The sequence below is a fragment of the Macaca thibetana genome, chromosome 17 (genome assembly GCF_024542745.1).
Source record: "Macaca thibetana thibetana isolate TM-01 chromosome 17, ASM2454274v1, whole genome shotgun sequence".
Taxonomy (NCBI): Eukaryota; Metazoa; Chordata; class Mammalia; order Primates; family Cercopithecidae; genus Macaca; species Macaca thibetana.
In genome coordinates, this window is record NC_065594.1 from 39580305 (window position 1) to 39595254 (window position 14950).

The following is a 14950-nucleotide window of genomic DNA, read 5'->3' on the forward strand; positions in this document are numbered from 1 at the left end:
GTTCATTGATTTATCTGAAGCTATTGCAATCGTCTAGAGACTTTTTCCTATATAAAGCAAATTAAAAATTTGAAACATCAGTTAGCAAGAGGGTCATGATTTCTAAATTCACTCGTAGTAAAATTCACAATTTCAGATCTAGAAGAGATTATCAACATGTCAAAGTCAAGTCTTCATGGAAAACATCAAGACATCAAAGCTTTAAATGCTCATCATAAATGTTCTATGAAAAGCATATAGTAATGAGAGTTTTTATAATTGACACATAATAATTGTACATATTTATGTGGTACAGTGTGACACTTCCATATATGTATACATTGTGTAAAGATCAAATCAGGATATTTACCATATCCATCACCTCATGCATTTAATATCTCTTTGTAGTGATAACATTCAAAACCTCTGATATGGTTTGGCTATGTCCCCACCCAAATCTCATCTTGAATTGTTGTTCTCATAATACCCATATATCATGGGAGGGACCTGGTGGGAGGTAATTGAATCATGGAGGTGGTTTTCTCCATGTTGTTCTCATGAGAGCAGATGGTTTAATAAGGGGCTCCCCCCTTTCTTCAGTTCTCATTCTCTCTCTTGCCACCATGTGAAGAAGGATGTGTTTGCTTCCCCTTCCACCATGACTGTATGTTTCCTGAGGCCTCCCCAGCCCTGCTAAACTGAGTCAATTAAAGCTCTTTCCTTAGTAAATTACTCAGTCTTGGGTATGTCTTTATTAGCAGTGTGAGAATGAACTAATACAATCTCTTTTTTGCTATTTTAAAATATATAATATAGTATCATTAACCATAGTTACCCTGCTGTGTAATAGAGAACCAGCATTTTTTCTTAACTGTAAGTTTGTACTCATTGACTAATCTCTCCCTATCACCTTTCCTTCCTTCCCTCCCCTGCCTCTTATAACTACTTTTCTACTCTCTACTTCTACAAAATCAGCTTTTTAAAGATTCCACATTTGAGTGAGATCATTATCTTTCTGTGCCTGGCTCTTTTCACTTAACATAATGTCCTCCAGGCTCATCCATGTTGTTGTAAGTGACAGGATTGCATTCCTTTTTAAAGATTGAATAGTACTCCATTGTGAATACAGGCTACATTTTCGGTATTTGTTCATCTGTTGATGAACACTTAGGTTGATTCATATCTTGGCTATTGTGAATAGAGCTGCAATAAATGTGCGAGTACAGATATCTCTTTGACATACTGGTTTTATATCTTTTGCATATATACCCAGTAGTGGGATTATTGGATCATATGGTAGTTTTATTTTTTAAATTTTTTGAGGAATCTCCTACTGTTTTCCATGACAGCTGTACCAATGTATCCTCCCATCAATGAAATACAAATTTCCTTTTTTCTCCACACTCTCACAATTACTTGTTATCTCTGTCTTTTTGATAATTAGAATCCTAACCAATGTGAGGTGATATTTCATTCTGGTTTCCATTTGCATTTCCCTGATGGTTAGTGATGTTGAGCATTTTTTCATATACCTGTGAGCCATTCGTATGTCTTCTTTTGAGAAATGTTTATTAAGGTCTTTTGTCCAATTTTAAATTAGTTGATGATGATGATTTGCTATTAAGTTGTTTGAGTTCCTTAAACGTTCTGAATAATAAACCTGTATCAAATGCATAGTTTACAAATACTTTCTTCCATTCTATAGATTGTTTCTTCACTCTATTGATGATTTGTTGTGCAGAGCTTTGTAGTTTGAGGTAATCCTATTCATCTGTTTTTGCTTTTGTTGCCTGTACTTTTGAGGTCATATTAAAAAAAAATCCTTGCCCATACCAATGCCAGGAAACATTTCCCTTATGTTTTCTTCTAGTAGTTTTATCCTTTCAAGTGTTACATGTAAGGCTTTAATCCATTTTGGTTGATTTTTGTATAGTAAGAGATAAGGGTATAGCTTGAATTTTCTGCCTGTGTATCCAGTTATCTCAGGTCCATTTATTTAAGAGGCTGTCCTTTCCTTAATTAGTACTCTTATCACGTTTGTCAAAAATCAGTTGAATGTAAGTACATAAACTTATTTCTGGGTTCTCTATTCTGTTCCATTGGTCTATGTGTCTATTTTTATGACAGTATTGTGCTATTTTGGTTACCCGATCTTTGTAGTTTATTTTGAAGTTAAGTAATATGTTGGCTCTTTGGTATCTTTTATGTTTCTTATGTTTTATGTTTCTTAGAATTATTTTTTCTATTTCTGTGAAGAATGTCACTGGTATTTTAATAGGGGTTACAATTAACCTGTAGATTGCTTTGGGTACTAGGAACATTTTAAGAAAGTTAATTCCTCCAATTCATGAACACTGGATATCTTTCCATTTTTGTGTGTGTCTTCAATTTCTTTCATTAACATTTTATAGTTTTAGTTGTAGATATCTTTTATTTCCTTGCTTACATTTATTCCCAGGACTCTCACTTTTTGTAGCTATTGTAAATGGGATTCATTTCTTGATTTCTTTTTTGGATTGTTCACTATTAGTGTAAAGAAACACTACCAATTTTTTTAATATTAATTATGTACCCTACACTTTATTGAATTTGTTTATTCTAACAATTTTTTTTGGTAGAATCTTTAGAGTTTTCTAGCTATAAGATCATATTTTCTGCAAAGGGGTATAATTTGACTTCTCCTTTTCCTATTTGTATGCCCTTTATTTCTTTCTCTTGTTTAATTGCTCTGTCAGACTTCTAGTACCATGTTGAATAGAAGTGGTGAGAGTGGAATTCTTTGTCTCATTCCAGTTCGTGGAGAAAAGCTTTCAACTGTTTGCCGTTCAATATGATGTTATCTGTGGGTTTATCATATATGACCTTTACTGTGTTGAGGTATGTTCTCTCTACATCTAGTTTGTTGAGAGCTTTTATCATGAAGGGATGTTGAATTTTATCAAATATTTTTTATGCACCTATTGAAATGATCATTTTTTTGGTCCTTGATCCTGTTAAGGTGATATATCACATTTCTTGATTTGATAATGTTGAAACATCTTTTCATCTCTGATATGAATTCCACTTGAATATGGTAAACAATCTTTTAAATTTGTTGTTAACTTTGATTTGTTAGTATTTTGTTGAGGAATTTTGCGTTGATGTTTATCATGAAGATTGGCCTATAATCTCTTTTTTGTTGGTGTTGTGTAACTGTCTCGTTTTGGTATCAGGGTAATGCTGAATTTCCTGCATTCAGACTATGCATACTATGCATATATAAATGCAGACTATGGTCTACAGATACCAGGAAATATAAGATAAAAGATATGTAGATTCAGAAATCATTTAATTAATGTATATAAAACTGAAACACAGTTGGTTCTAGAGGTCTCCACGGGCAAGATAATGTGAAATCATTGAAAATGAATGGGTCCATGATCACATGCATCTCCAAAATTCGTTCAAATGTTCAGAGTCTTCATGTAAGTTTCCACGTTAATTTTTTCATTTTGCATTTATTTAACATTTAAGATATATTAGCTGTGTAAGTTATGAATGACTTGTATAATTAACTTGGATTTTGTTTTATGCGTTTCTCACAATTGAATATTTTCCTGAATTCTCTTGCCAAAATGAATTTTTATTTAGGTTTCAGATGTGCTGTTTTGCTTGTTCAACAGATTTCTTTATCTCTTCCGCTCAAGCTAAAAATCAGTACCCATAGAAATCACTGAACATTTTCAACATTTTAAAATCAAGCTAGAAACCAGGGAAGTACTTATTGAATAACAGTGACTAATGGGATTAGATATCTAATTCACCAACAATAAGTACTTAATTCCCACACTGGCAGGAATAATAAACATGTGATAGGACGTCACAAACTTTGTGAAAATTTCAAAATTAAAATATAGCAAAATGTGTAATTAGTTAAACATTAAAAACCTTTTTTAGAAAAATAAATGAGCAAAAACATGAGACTTTTCTATAGGAGGAATAATGAAAGGGGATTTATTTTATTTTGTATTAACATAAACTTTTTAAAAGATAAATACAGTACTATAATGTTGGCATGAGACCAAATAGATTAATAGAACATAATACAAAATTTATATACAGGCTCCAAAGGTAAATACTAATCAAAGGTAATATTCCAAAAGGTACATTTTAATCATATAGGGGCCATTTTCCTATGTTAATTAGACATTTTAGTTTTTTCTGTGCATTGCTTATATTTCATTAGATTGCTTTTAATCTAACTCATCTCCCTTTTTCCTTCCCTCTCCCACTTTACCTACCTCTCTCTCCTCTTTCTCATTCTCTTTCCCTCTCTCTTCAACATGTTTAGAAATGCTATTTGAAAGGAATGATTCAAGTAAGATGAAGAGTGAAAATAATTTATATTGCATGCTTCCTGTGTTTAGACTTTGAACAAAAATAGGACATAGTTAAGCTGTATGAACTTAATATAGAACTTTGGTTACTGAGACATATAAAAATCTACATTTTATCACTTCTGTAAAAATCATTGTCAATAGAGTGACTTTCTGAAAAACAGGATTGCTCTTTTAAGTATTATATATAGCATTTGATCATCTGAATAGACACTGAAAAAACGAATTTGATAAAATCCAATGTCTATTCCTGATGAAAAATGCTAAACCAATTAAGAGAAGGGCATGTGATAAAGGGCATCTATGAAAGACCCACAGCTGACATCGTATCTAATGATGAAAGACTGAATACTTTCCCCATAAGATCAGGAACAAAATAAGGATATCCACTTATATGACTTGTATTCGACACTACACTGGAGTTTCTAGGCAGTGAATAGGGAAGAAAAAGAAAATCATTCACCTTGTAAAGGAAACAATTATATGGTCTTTATTTATTGATGACATGATCACATGTATCAAAAAACCTAATGAAATTTACAAAAAATGCTGCTAGAACTAATACATAATTTTAGCAAGATTTTAGAGTACAAGATCAATGTAGAAAAGTTAATTATGTTTCTATATACTACTAATGAATAATTGGAAATTATAATTAAATAAATAATATGTTTTCCCACAACATCAAAGGTACGAAGTGCTTTGAGATAAATCTGACAAAAGATGTGCAAGACATGTACACAGAAAACTATAAAACATTGCTATGAGAAAATACAGTGGATCTAAATTAATATAGCAACATCCATTGTGGTTGACTGGGGAAGGAGAGTGTTGCAGGGAGGGCCGTCAGTAATCTTCTGGGGGTGATTGACCTGTTGGTTATTTGATTGTGAGGACAGTTTCATGAGTTTTATATATATATATATGTCTAAACATAAAATTATATATTTAAATATATGTAGCTTTTCATGTGACAGTTATACTTTAATAACATTGTTTTTCATTAGTAGTATATTTTTTAAATTTCCACCAGATTTCATTATTGAAAGACTTGCCTTTAAGCACTAGAACCCAGACTTCAAAACGCTGTTAATATTCACTCTTCATTACCAACTTCCGAGACATTACTGAGACTCTTTCAAAGTAGTGTTTTCTTTTGGTGTTGTGAGTGGAAAACTCAGTTGGGCATGATCTACATCTTATTCTGGTGACCATTTTGAAGATTAATCTTTTGTCTGTTATGTTAAGTTGCAAATATTTTCTCCTAGAATAGGGGTTGGCAAATATTTCAGAGTTTGTTGGCCATATGGAGTCTGTCCCAATAGTCCAGCCTTCCCCAGAGTATGAAAGCAACCACAGACAATATGTAAATGATTGGGTATGAGTGTGCACCAATAAAACTTCACAAAAACTAGCAGTCAGTCCATGGGCCACCATTTTCAACCTGATCTAGAATATTACTTGTCTTTTAACTTTATTAATGGTCTATTTTATTATACAGTTGTTTGAAACTTGTAGTCAAATCTGTCCATTTTTTTGGTTACTCTTAGGCTTCATATCTTTCCTTCTGTAATGTTATACAAATATTTTTCTATAAGTTTTCCAGTATTTTGTATAATTTTACATTGGAAATTTTGATACAGCTATAATTTACATGAGTGCATGATGTGAGGTAAAGCTCTAATTTAATTTTTTCATTGGATTTCCAAATGATCCAACACTGTTTATTAAAAACTCCATTTTCTCATATTGACTTGAAATTTCACCTCTATTGAATACCATATTTGTTACAGTAAGTAACTAGTCAGGTATGAGCAGCACAGGAAAGACCTCCTTCCCCCCATCTACACACCAGGAGAGTCCAGCAACCGTTAAGTGATGGTCAGGTGGCTGTTAACTGTCTCTAAAGTAACTGGTCACAGCCAGCGCTAGGAAAAGGCAGTCTCCTAATAAACACCTAGAAAAAACCTGAAACTGGTGATCAGCAGCTCCCCGGCAAGATCTCAGGAGTTGGGAGAAGTGATGCAAGATCCCAGAAGTATACCACTGTATGAAACCCCAAGTCAAAAGGTCAAACTGTGTACTTGATCTCTGAAGTTGCCTGCTTGGCCCTCTTCCAAGTGTATTTTTATTTTCCTTCCTTTCATTACTGCTCTAGAGCTTTTTAATAAACTTGCTCTAAAACTTCCCTCAGTCTCTACTTCTGCCTTATGCCCCTCAGTCGATTTTTTTCCTCTGAGGAGGCAAGAATTGAGGTTGCTGCAGACCTGTTTGGTTTTACCGCCTGTAACATATTCTCCTATATACATGATTTATTCTGGAATCTCTATTTTATTTCACTTATCTATTTATTCATGCTGAGCTAACACAATCCTCTTTTATTTACTGGACTTTTATGATATATTTTTCTTCTAGGCAAAAAGGACTCAATCTGTATTACTATTTTCTCTTTTCTTGAAAGTATTATTTTTCATTATTTATGGATATTAATTGCTGTTGTGATTTTTTTCTCATACATTGTTTTGTGTGTGTGTGTGTGGAAAACTGTTAAAGGTTTTCTGTCACTTTTGTGCCTTGCTAATATTCTAACAGTTATAATAGTTTTTCAAATGATTGTCTTGGATTTCATAGCAAAACTATCATAACACATGCAAACAGTGAAATATTTGATTCTTTATTTCCAATGTTTATTTCTCACTGTTTTTCCTTATCTTCTTGCCATGGCTAGGAGGGACAATAGAATGTTGGATATTAGTAGATTACAGGCATTTTTTTTTTCTTGTTGATGTTTAAAATTTGCTTTTAGTAATTTGAAATACAGAAGCCAACATCAGTTTTCTGTTTCAAAAATATTCTGTTCATTCTGATACATGTACATGTAAACATATATATGTATATATATATTTGTGTGTGTATATATATATATAAATAAATTTTAGTTTTATTTAATGAAGTACTTTTAAATTTTTAAGTTATTTTGATGAGAATTATAATACTTAAAATATTGTATACTTTCATTCAGGAATAATGCATCTTTATCTATTACTTTTCTTATATTGCTAAGTAAAGTTTTCTTTCATATTTCTTATTAAAGTTATTTAATATTTCTTGTTGAAAGTATTGCAAACAATTTTATATGTGAAGTCATTGTGACATTATTATTACTTTGTGATTAATTTTGTATACTTCAATGAGCTATTTGAGGTTTATGGAAGAACTGATTCATATATATTCTTTCAAAATTTAAACATAGAAAACGCTTGTAAGTTTAATTGATTATTCAATCATTTTCGGGGTTGATAATCATTTTTAGGTTGATAATAGTATCATCTACAGGTAATGAAAGTTTTGCCTTGTTTTCAGATAGTTATATCTTCTATTATACCTCCCTCTTTTTATTTATTGCTTTGGCTAGAAAAATTTTAATAACAGTGTTACTGCTTGTCAATCTTGCCTTATTCCATTTATTATAATTTAACATTTCTTTGTAAAGACTACTATTGGATTTTGGCCAGATATGTATCATAATCATTCTAAGGAAATTTCCTTCTCTTTCTATTGTATTAAGAATTTAAAATCAGGGCTGATATTAAACTTTCATGATTTGTTTATTTTTTTTTACTTTATTTTTTTTTGAGACGGAGTCTCGCTCTGTCACCCAGGCTGGAGTGCGGTGGCCGGATCTCAGCTCACTGCAAGCTCCGCCTCCCGGGTTCACGCCATTCTCCTGCCTCAGCCTCCCGAGTAGCTGGGACTATAGGCGCCCGCCACCTCGCCCGGCTAGTTTTTTGTATTTTTTAGTAGAGACTGGGTTTCACCGTGTTAGCCAGGATGGTCTTGATCTCCTGACCTCGTAAACATTTATTGAGATAATTGTGTGTTTTTGGACATTTTTAACCTATTGATAACATGTGTTTTCTGAATTGATTTCCTAATTTTGAGGCGTCTGTCTATCTTTTCAAACCACATATTTGTTCTGGTATGTTATCTATTTAATAAACTGTCAGATTTGATTTGCATATTATTTTATTTGACACTTGTGTAAGTATTTACTAATGAAATTGCTTCAGTTTTTTTTTTTCTTGTACTGTATTTGCCAAGTTTGGATATCAAAGCCATGTTAGCTTTATAACATCATTTAGGAAGTTTTCCATTTTTTATTATTGAGCAAAATAACTTTTGTACATTCTGAGATTCTGCCTCTGGGTAACATGTATATATCAAAGACAGTCTTTATTTTATTTTTTTTTTACCCTCGAGGCTAAAGGTAAATTATTTAGACACTGGAATAAAAATCTATTTGACTTGGAGAATTCTCAAGAATTTTATCTAGAATTTTGTTTTCTTTTTTTTTCTCTACTATAATTTTTGGCTATGAGAAACAACTGCCATATTTCTTTAAAATTTTAGTGTTTAAAAGTCATGTGAAATGTTGAATATTTGTTGAAATGCTTTTCTGCCACTAGTCTATGGGAATCCATAGTTGAAATGAAATTCTTACACAGGTGTTGGTTGAGTTTGGCTTTGTCATTTTCCGAAACAACTTTAAAATATTGCTATTTCAACTCAATTTAAAAATAAAGTGTCTTATGTTCTGTTTGAGATTGGTATTACCTATTTTGTTGGAAGGTCTGAATGTACCCATGCATATTATGTATGTGTTAAATTTTGATCTGTGGGGTTAAGTTGTGTTTTGGGATGTACAAAAAAAAAAAACACACACACACACACACACACACACAAAATTTTAAAAAGCCACAAAACTTCTGCTTCAGAACTCCCAATCTTTTAGTCTCATCTCATAAGAAAAAAATCAAGCTATTAACTGTGAGATAAGATTGTTGTGAGATATGAGAAATAAGTTAAAAAATTAAAATTATAATATACATATATAAAATAAATATTATAGGAACGCAATGCAAAGGAATCTAAATCAATTTTCCTTGTTATAAATTTCTACACATAAAATAAATAATAACTACTTCCTTCTCAAAGGACAAACTTTGAATATCTTCACACTTTTAAAACAAACTTTATTCATGATTTTATAGGTTCATGTATCAATATTTGCAAAATAAATAAAATATTGCTTGAAATGAAAAATGGTTTCAAAGGTAAATATCTTAGTGTATTTCTGTAGCTTATTTTACTTTCTTGTGGTTCCTGAAAAGAAACCAGCAGGCACTGACCCAGGTCTTAGACTTTTAGATCTGAATGTTATCACATAGTTGCTGGCTTCCAATAGTTATTGTTGGATTTGTGCTGCTCAATGAAAATTTTCAGAATAAAATAGCTTTCTCCTGAAGTAGCTGAGAGTTCTGTTTTGGTGCCAGTTCCCAGTCCTTATCTCCAATGTTTGCCAAAGTATAAATAGCTCCAAAACATCAGCATTGGTTGCTAAACACTTTGCTACACAATAACTCTATCATCACTTTACAGTAACAATTGACAAATGATTCATTACTGTCAGAGAGAAGGTTTTTAAATCACTTCTTAACAACATTTATTAAGGATTTTGAAGGTAATCAGTGGAGATACATTTTTTCTAGTGTATTTATTCTTCATCTGCAGTCTTTAGGGATGTGCCAATTATAATTTATCTACTATTTGTTGTGAAACCTGGATAACAAGATAATATAAGTAATTAACAAGGTTTGTACGCTACAGAAAGATATTATATTTCCTGACATGTTTAAACTAACAGAGTGAAATTGTACTGATAGTAATTTATTTCTGTTTCATCCCTGAGGACAATAAGTATTTTTTCTCAGTCCTATTTAGATAAGGATAAAGTTTACAGGTATATAATACCCGGAATTTAGATACAAAAATACTACAAATCAAATGAATCTTAGTTTGGGCTAGTTCTCCAAAAATCAGTAGTTTAGGTTTGCAGATAGAGAATTTTGTGAAGAAAATATCTCCATGTGTCTACCAAATCTTTTTCTTTATTCCTTCCTCCCTCCTTTTTCTCCAGTATAATTGCTTTTTTTTCTCTGCTCAACAATCTAACCAGAATAGAATTAATAAGGTTTTACTTTATATTATCCATGTGTTTTAAACTAAAGCAAGATTGAATGTGTACCTTATAGACCCTGTAAAAGCATAAATGAATGTACTTATTTCATTTCCTCATTTCTATGAATCTCAATCTAGAATAGATTCTTGTTCATCTTAGGAGAAATAGCTGACTTTTAAAGACTAACAGAAGCAATATTAAAAATTTTTAAATAAACAAAATCTAAGCAATCAAAATAGTACTTAAGATGACTCTATGCTTCATTGTAACTGGAGTGAAAAGCAATGTTCAGAATAAGTTGTGGTGCAGAGGGAGCCTGAGTACTCTAGTCATCCAGGGTGGTGTGGCCAATGTTTCCCTTTCTGGTATAAATTCAATGTCCTTTCCCCTGGCCCAGGCCTAATGTCACATCAACTGTGGATTTATTTTGCCATCTCTTTCACAAGATTGGCATTTAAAAAGCAAAACTATGAAAGATAACCTGCTAATGAGTTTTTTATCCTCTTAGGTTCTCTAAGAAACTCTAATTCATGCAAAGAAATGATGCCCAGTAGTACACTTATCTGCTTCCCGTATGACCTCAAATTAGGAGGAAAAAATGATTTTTTTTTTTTTAATTAGAAAGTAAGCTAATCACACAGCATCCTAAAATGAAACTAATTTGTATCTTCACCACTTTGGGGTTACTGGACATTCCATATCAGCACTTTACTCACTAAGCTTTCTTTCCTTTTAGTTTTTTATGGAGATTTTGATTTTGTTTTACTATTAATATGGTTTGGCTGTGCCCACCCAAATCTCATTTTGAATTGTAGTTCCCATAATCCACATGTGTTGTGGGAGGACACCAGTGGGATGTAGTTAAATCATGGGGGATGTTACCCCCATGCTGCTGTTATCATGATAGTGAGTGAGTTCTCATGAGATCTGATGATTTCATAAAGTGGTTTTTCCTCCTTTTGCTCAGCACTTCTCTCTTGCCTGCCATTATGTAAGACGTCCCTTTGCTCTTCCTTTGTCTTCTGCCATGATAGTGAGGTCTCCCCAGATATGTGCAACTGTGAGTCCATTAAACCTCTTTCCTTTATACATTATCCAGTCTTGAGGATGTCTTTATTAGCAAAATGAGAATTAATATAGTAAATTAGTACTGGCAGAGTGGGGTGCTGCTGTAAAGATATTCAAAGATGTGGAAGTGACTTTGGAACTGAGCAACAGGCAGAGGCTGGAACAGTTTGGAGAGCTCAGAGGAAGACTGGAAAATGTGGGAAAGTTTGGAACTTGCTAGAGACTTGTTGAATGGCTTTGACCAAAATCCTGATAGTGATACGAACAATAAAGTCCAGGCTGAGCTGGTCTCAGATGGAGTTAAGGAACTTATTGGGAACTGGTGTAAAGGTCACTCTTGCTATGCAAAAAGACTTGTAGCATTTTGTCCCTGCCCTGAGATTTGTGGAACTTTGAACATGAGAGAGATTATTTAGGTATTTTGAGTAAGAAATTTCTAAGTGGCAAATTGTTCAAGAGAAAGCAGAGCATAAAAGTTTGAAAAATTTGCAGCCTGATTATGGAGTAGGAAAGAAAAACCCATTTTCTGAGGAGAAATACAAGCCAGCTGCAGAAATTTGCTTAAGTAACGAGCCAAATGTCAATCTCCAAGACAATGGGGAAAATATCTCCAGGTCATGTCACAGATCTTTGTGGGAGCCCTTCCCATCACAAGCCCAGAGGCCTAGGAGGCAAAAATGGTTTCCTGGGCGAGATCTGAGGCCCCCCGGCTGTGCACAGCCTTGGGACTTGGTGCCCTATGTCCTAGCTGCTCTGGCTGTGGCTAAAACCAGGCCAAGGTACAGCTTGGGCCATAGTTTTGAAGGATTCGAGTCCCAAAGTTTGGCAGTTTCCATGTGGTTGAGCTTGCAGGTGCACAGAGGTCAAGAATTGAGGCTCAGGAACCTCCACCTAGATTTCAGAGGATGTATGGAAACACCTGGATGTCCAGGCAGAAGTTTGCTGTAGGGTGGGGCCCTCATGGAGAACCTGTGCTAGGGCAGTGCAGAAGGAAAATGTGGGGTTGAAGCCCTCACACAGAGTCCCTACTGGGGCACTGACTAGTGGAGCTGTGAGAAGAGGGCCACCATCCTCCAGACATGGAAAAGCTACAGGTATTCAACATCAGACCATGAAAGCAGCTAGGAGAGGGGCTGTACCCTGCAAAGCCACAGGGGCAGAGCTGCCCAAGGTTGTGGGAGCCTATCCCTTGCATCAGTGTGACCTGAATGTGAGACATGGAATCAAAGGAGATCATTTTGGAGCTTTAAGTGTTGTACTGCTCATTTGGATTTTGGACTTGCATGGGGCCTGTAGCCCCTTTACTTGGCCAATTTCTTTCCAAATTTTTGGAAAGGCATGAATACATTTTGAAATGTGAGGACATGAGATTTGGGAGGGACCAGGGATGGAATGATATGGCTATGTTTCCACCCAAATCTCATCTTGAATTGTAGTTCCCATAATCCCCATATGTCCTGGGAGGGACCCAGTGATAGGTAATTGAATTATGGGGGTGGTTACCCCCACCCTGCTTTTCTCATGTTAGTGAGTGGGTTCTCACAAGATCTGATGGTTTAATAAGGGGTTTTCCCCTTTTTATTTGGCACTTCTCTCTTGCCTGCCCCCATGTAAGACATTTCTTTACTCTTCCTTCATCTTCTGCCATGATTGTGAGGCCTCCCCAGCCGTGTGGAACTGTGAGTTCATTAAACCTTTTTCCTTTATGAATTACCCAGTCTTGGGTATGTCTTTATTAGCAGTGTGAAAGCTGACTAATACAACTATATATGCATATGTTTTTACTTAAATTACACAAATATCCCTGCATTCAGATTTCAAATGGGTTTTCAAGGTCAATATTTTAACCTCAGTAACTTTGCATCTTATTGACTATTTTAAAGTTAATATGGCTACCTTTTACTTTCAGGACAGAGAAAATTAGTGATACTTAGACTTACTGGTAATATATCACTTGAATGAATTCAATGTATGCTTTCAAAAAAAAAAAAAAGTCACCCTGAAAACAGTTATTTCTCTAGAACTAGAATTAATGCTGTTTCCTAGATTTTCAAAAGCTTCATATTAAAAGCTGACTCAATCTTCAATTGCCATTGATTCGTGAACTTGATGCAGTGGCTTCTTTATAACTTGACAAAAGTCTAGAGAGATTTAGTTGAGTTTTACAAATTCATGCTGCATGAATTTCTGTTGAGTTATTAGCTTATTTGACAGAGATGAAACATGTGAACAAACATCCTAGTTTTCTTGTTTTGTACATAAAAAAGAAACAGTCTCTCAGGTGACAATGTAGCATTAATTTATCTGTTTGGTAAGCCCAAGCGCACTTTAAAAAATTTGTCCATAATATAAGGAGTCATTCCTTGCCTGATTTAACTAATGTTAACAATATGTTATTAGAACAAACTGTCAAATGTTCACTACTATTTCTTTTTACCAACATTTTTTTCTTCCAAAGGTAAATTGATACACACACACACATATATGTGTGCCTATGCATGCAAACACACACATACCCAAGCTTGTTATATTATTTGTTATATTATTAATTTCACATTACTATTATAAGTTAATGATATTATATTTCAGTTAATTGCTATACTTGAAATGCCTCTGTTCTAGAACTTTGAAAAATAATCAACATCTGAATGGAACTAAAATCTTGAAATCTCAACATCATAAGACATGTTGAGGGAGAGAATAAAATGAAGATCACTCAAAATAATTTGGTAATGTCAGTATTTTCATTCTTTTGTAGTCGTTACTTGGGGCAGAGATAATAATAGCAACTGACCAAGAGAGGCTTGTTGTTTCTCTGAGCTGCATCAAACTTTAGACAGGCCCCTGGCCTTTTCTTAGAGCATTTACCCTAGAAAAATGTATAATTATAAATTCTTTATCTCTTTGAGATACAGTTGAGCCTTGAACAATGCAGGAGATAGAAGTGCTGACCCTTGTGCAATAAAAAAATCTATGTATAATATTTGATTACCTCAAACTTAACTACTGATAGCCTACATTAACCAGAAGGCTTACTGATAACATAAATAGCCAATTAACACATTTTTATATGTTACATGTATTATATACTGTGTTTTTACAATGAGGTTAGCTAGAGAAGTGTTATTAAAATCAAAAGGAAGAGAAAATACATTTACAGTATTGTGCTGTGTTTATCAATACTGTAAATTTACAACATCTGTTTACAAAATGAATTGTCCATCTGAAATCATGGGCAATCACTGCTGCAGATCTCAATCTATGGTACATATTAAGCAGTTGAACTTTTTATTATAATGCCATGGCTTTTCTCTGCTTCTTGGGAGCACTTCCAACATCATTAGTGGCATTTTGTTGTCTCCCATGGTGTTACTTATGGCTTACAGTATTACACTTAGCATGATGAAAAGATGCAGGAACCGAGAGATATTACTCTTTGTGGTACACAATTTACTGGAGAGATGAACTACTTACATGGAGATGATAAGTGTCACACAGCATTTTAAGC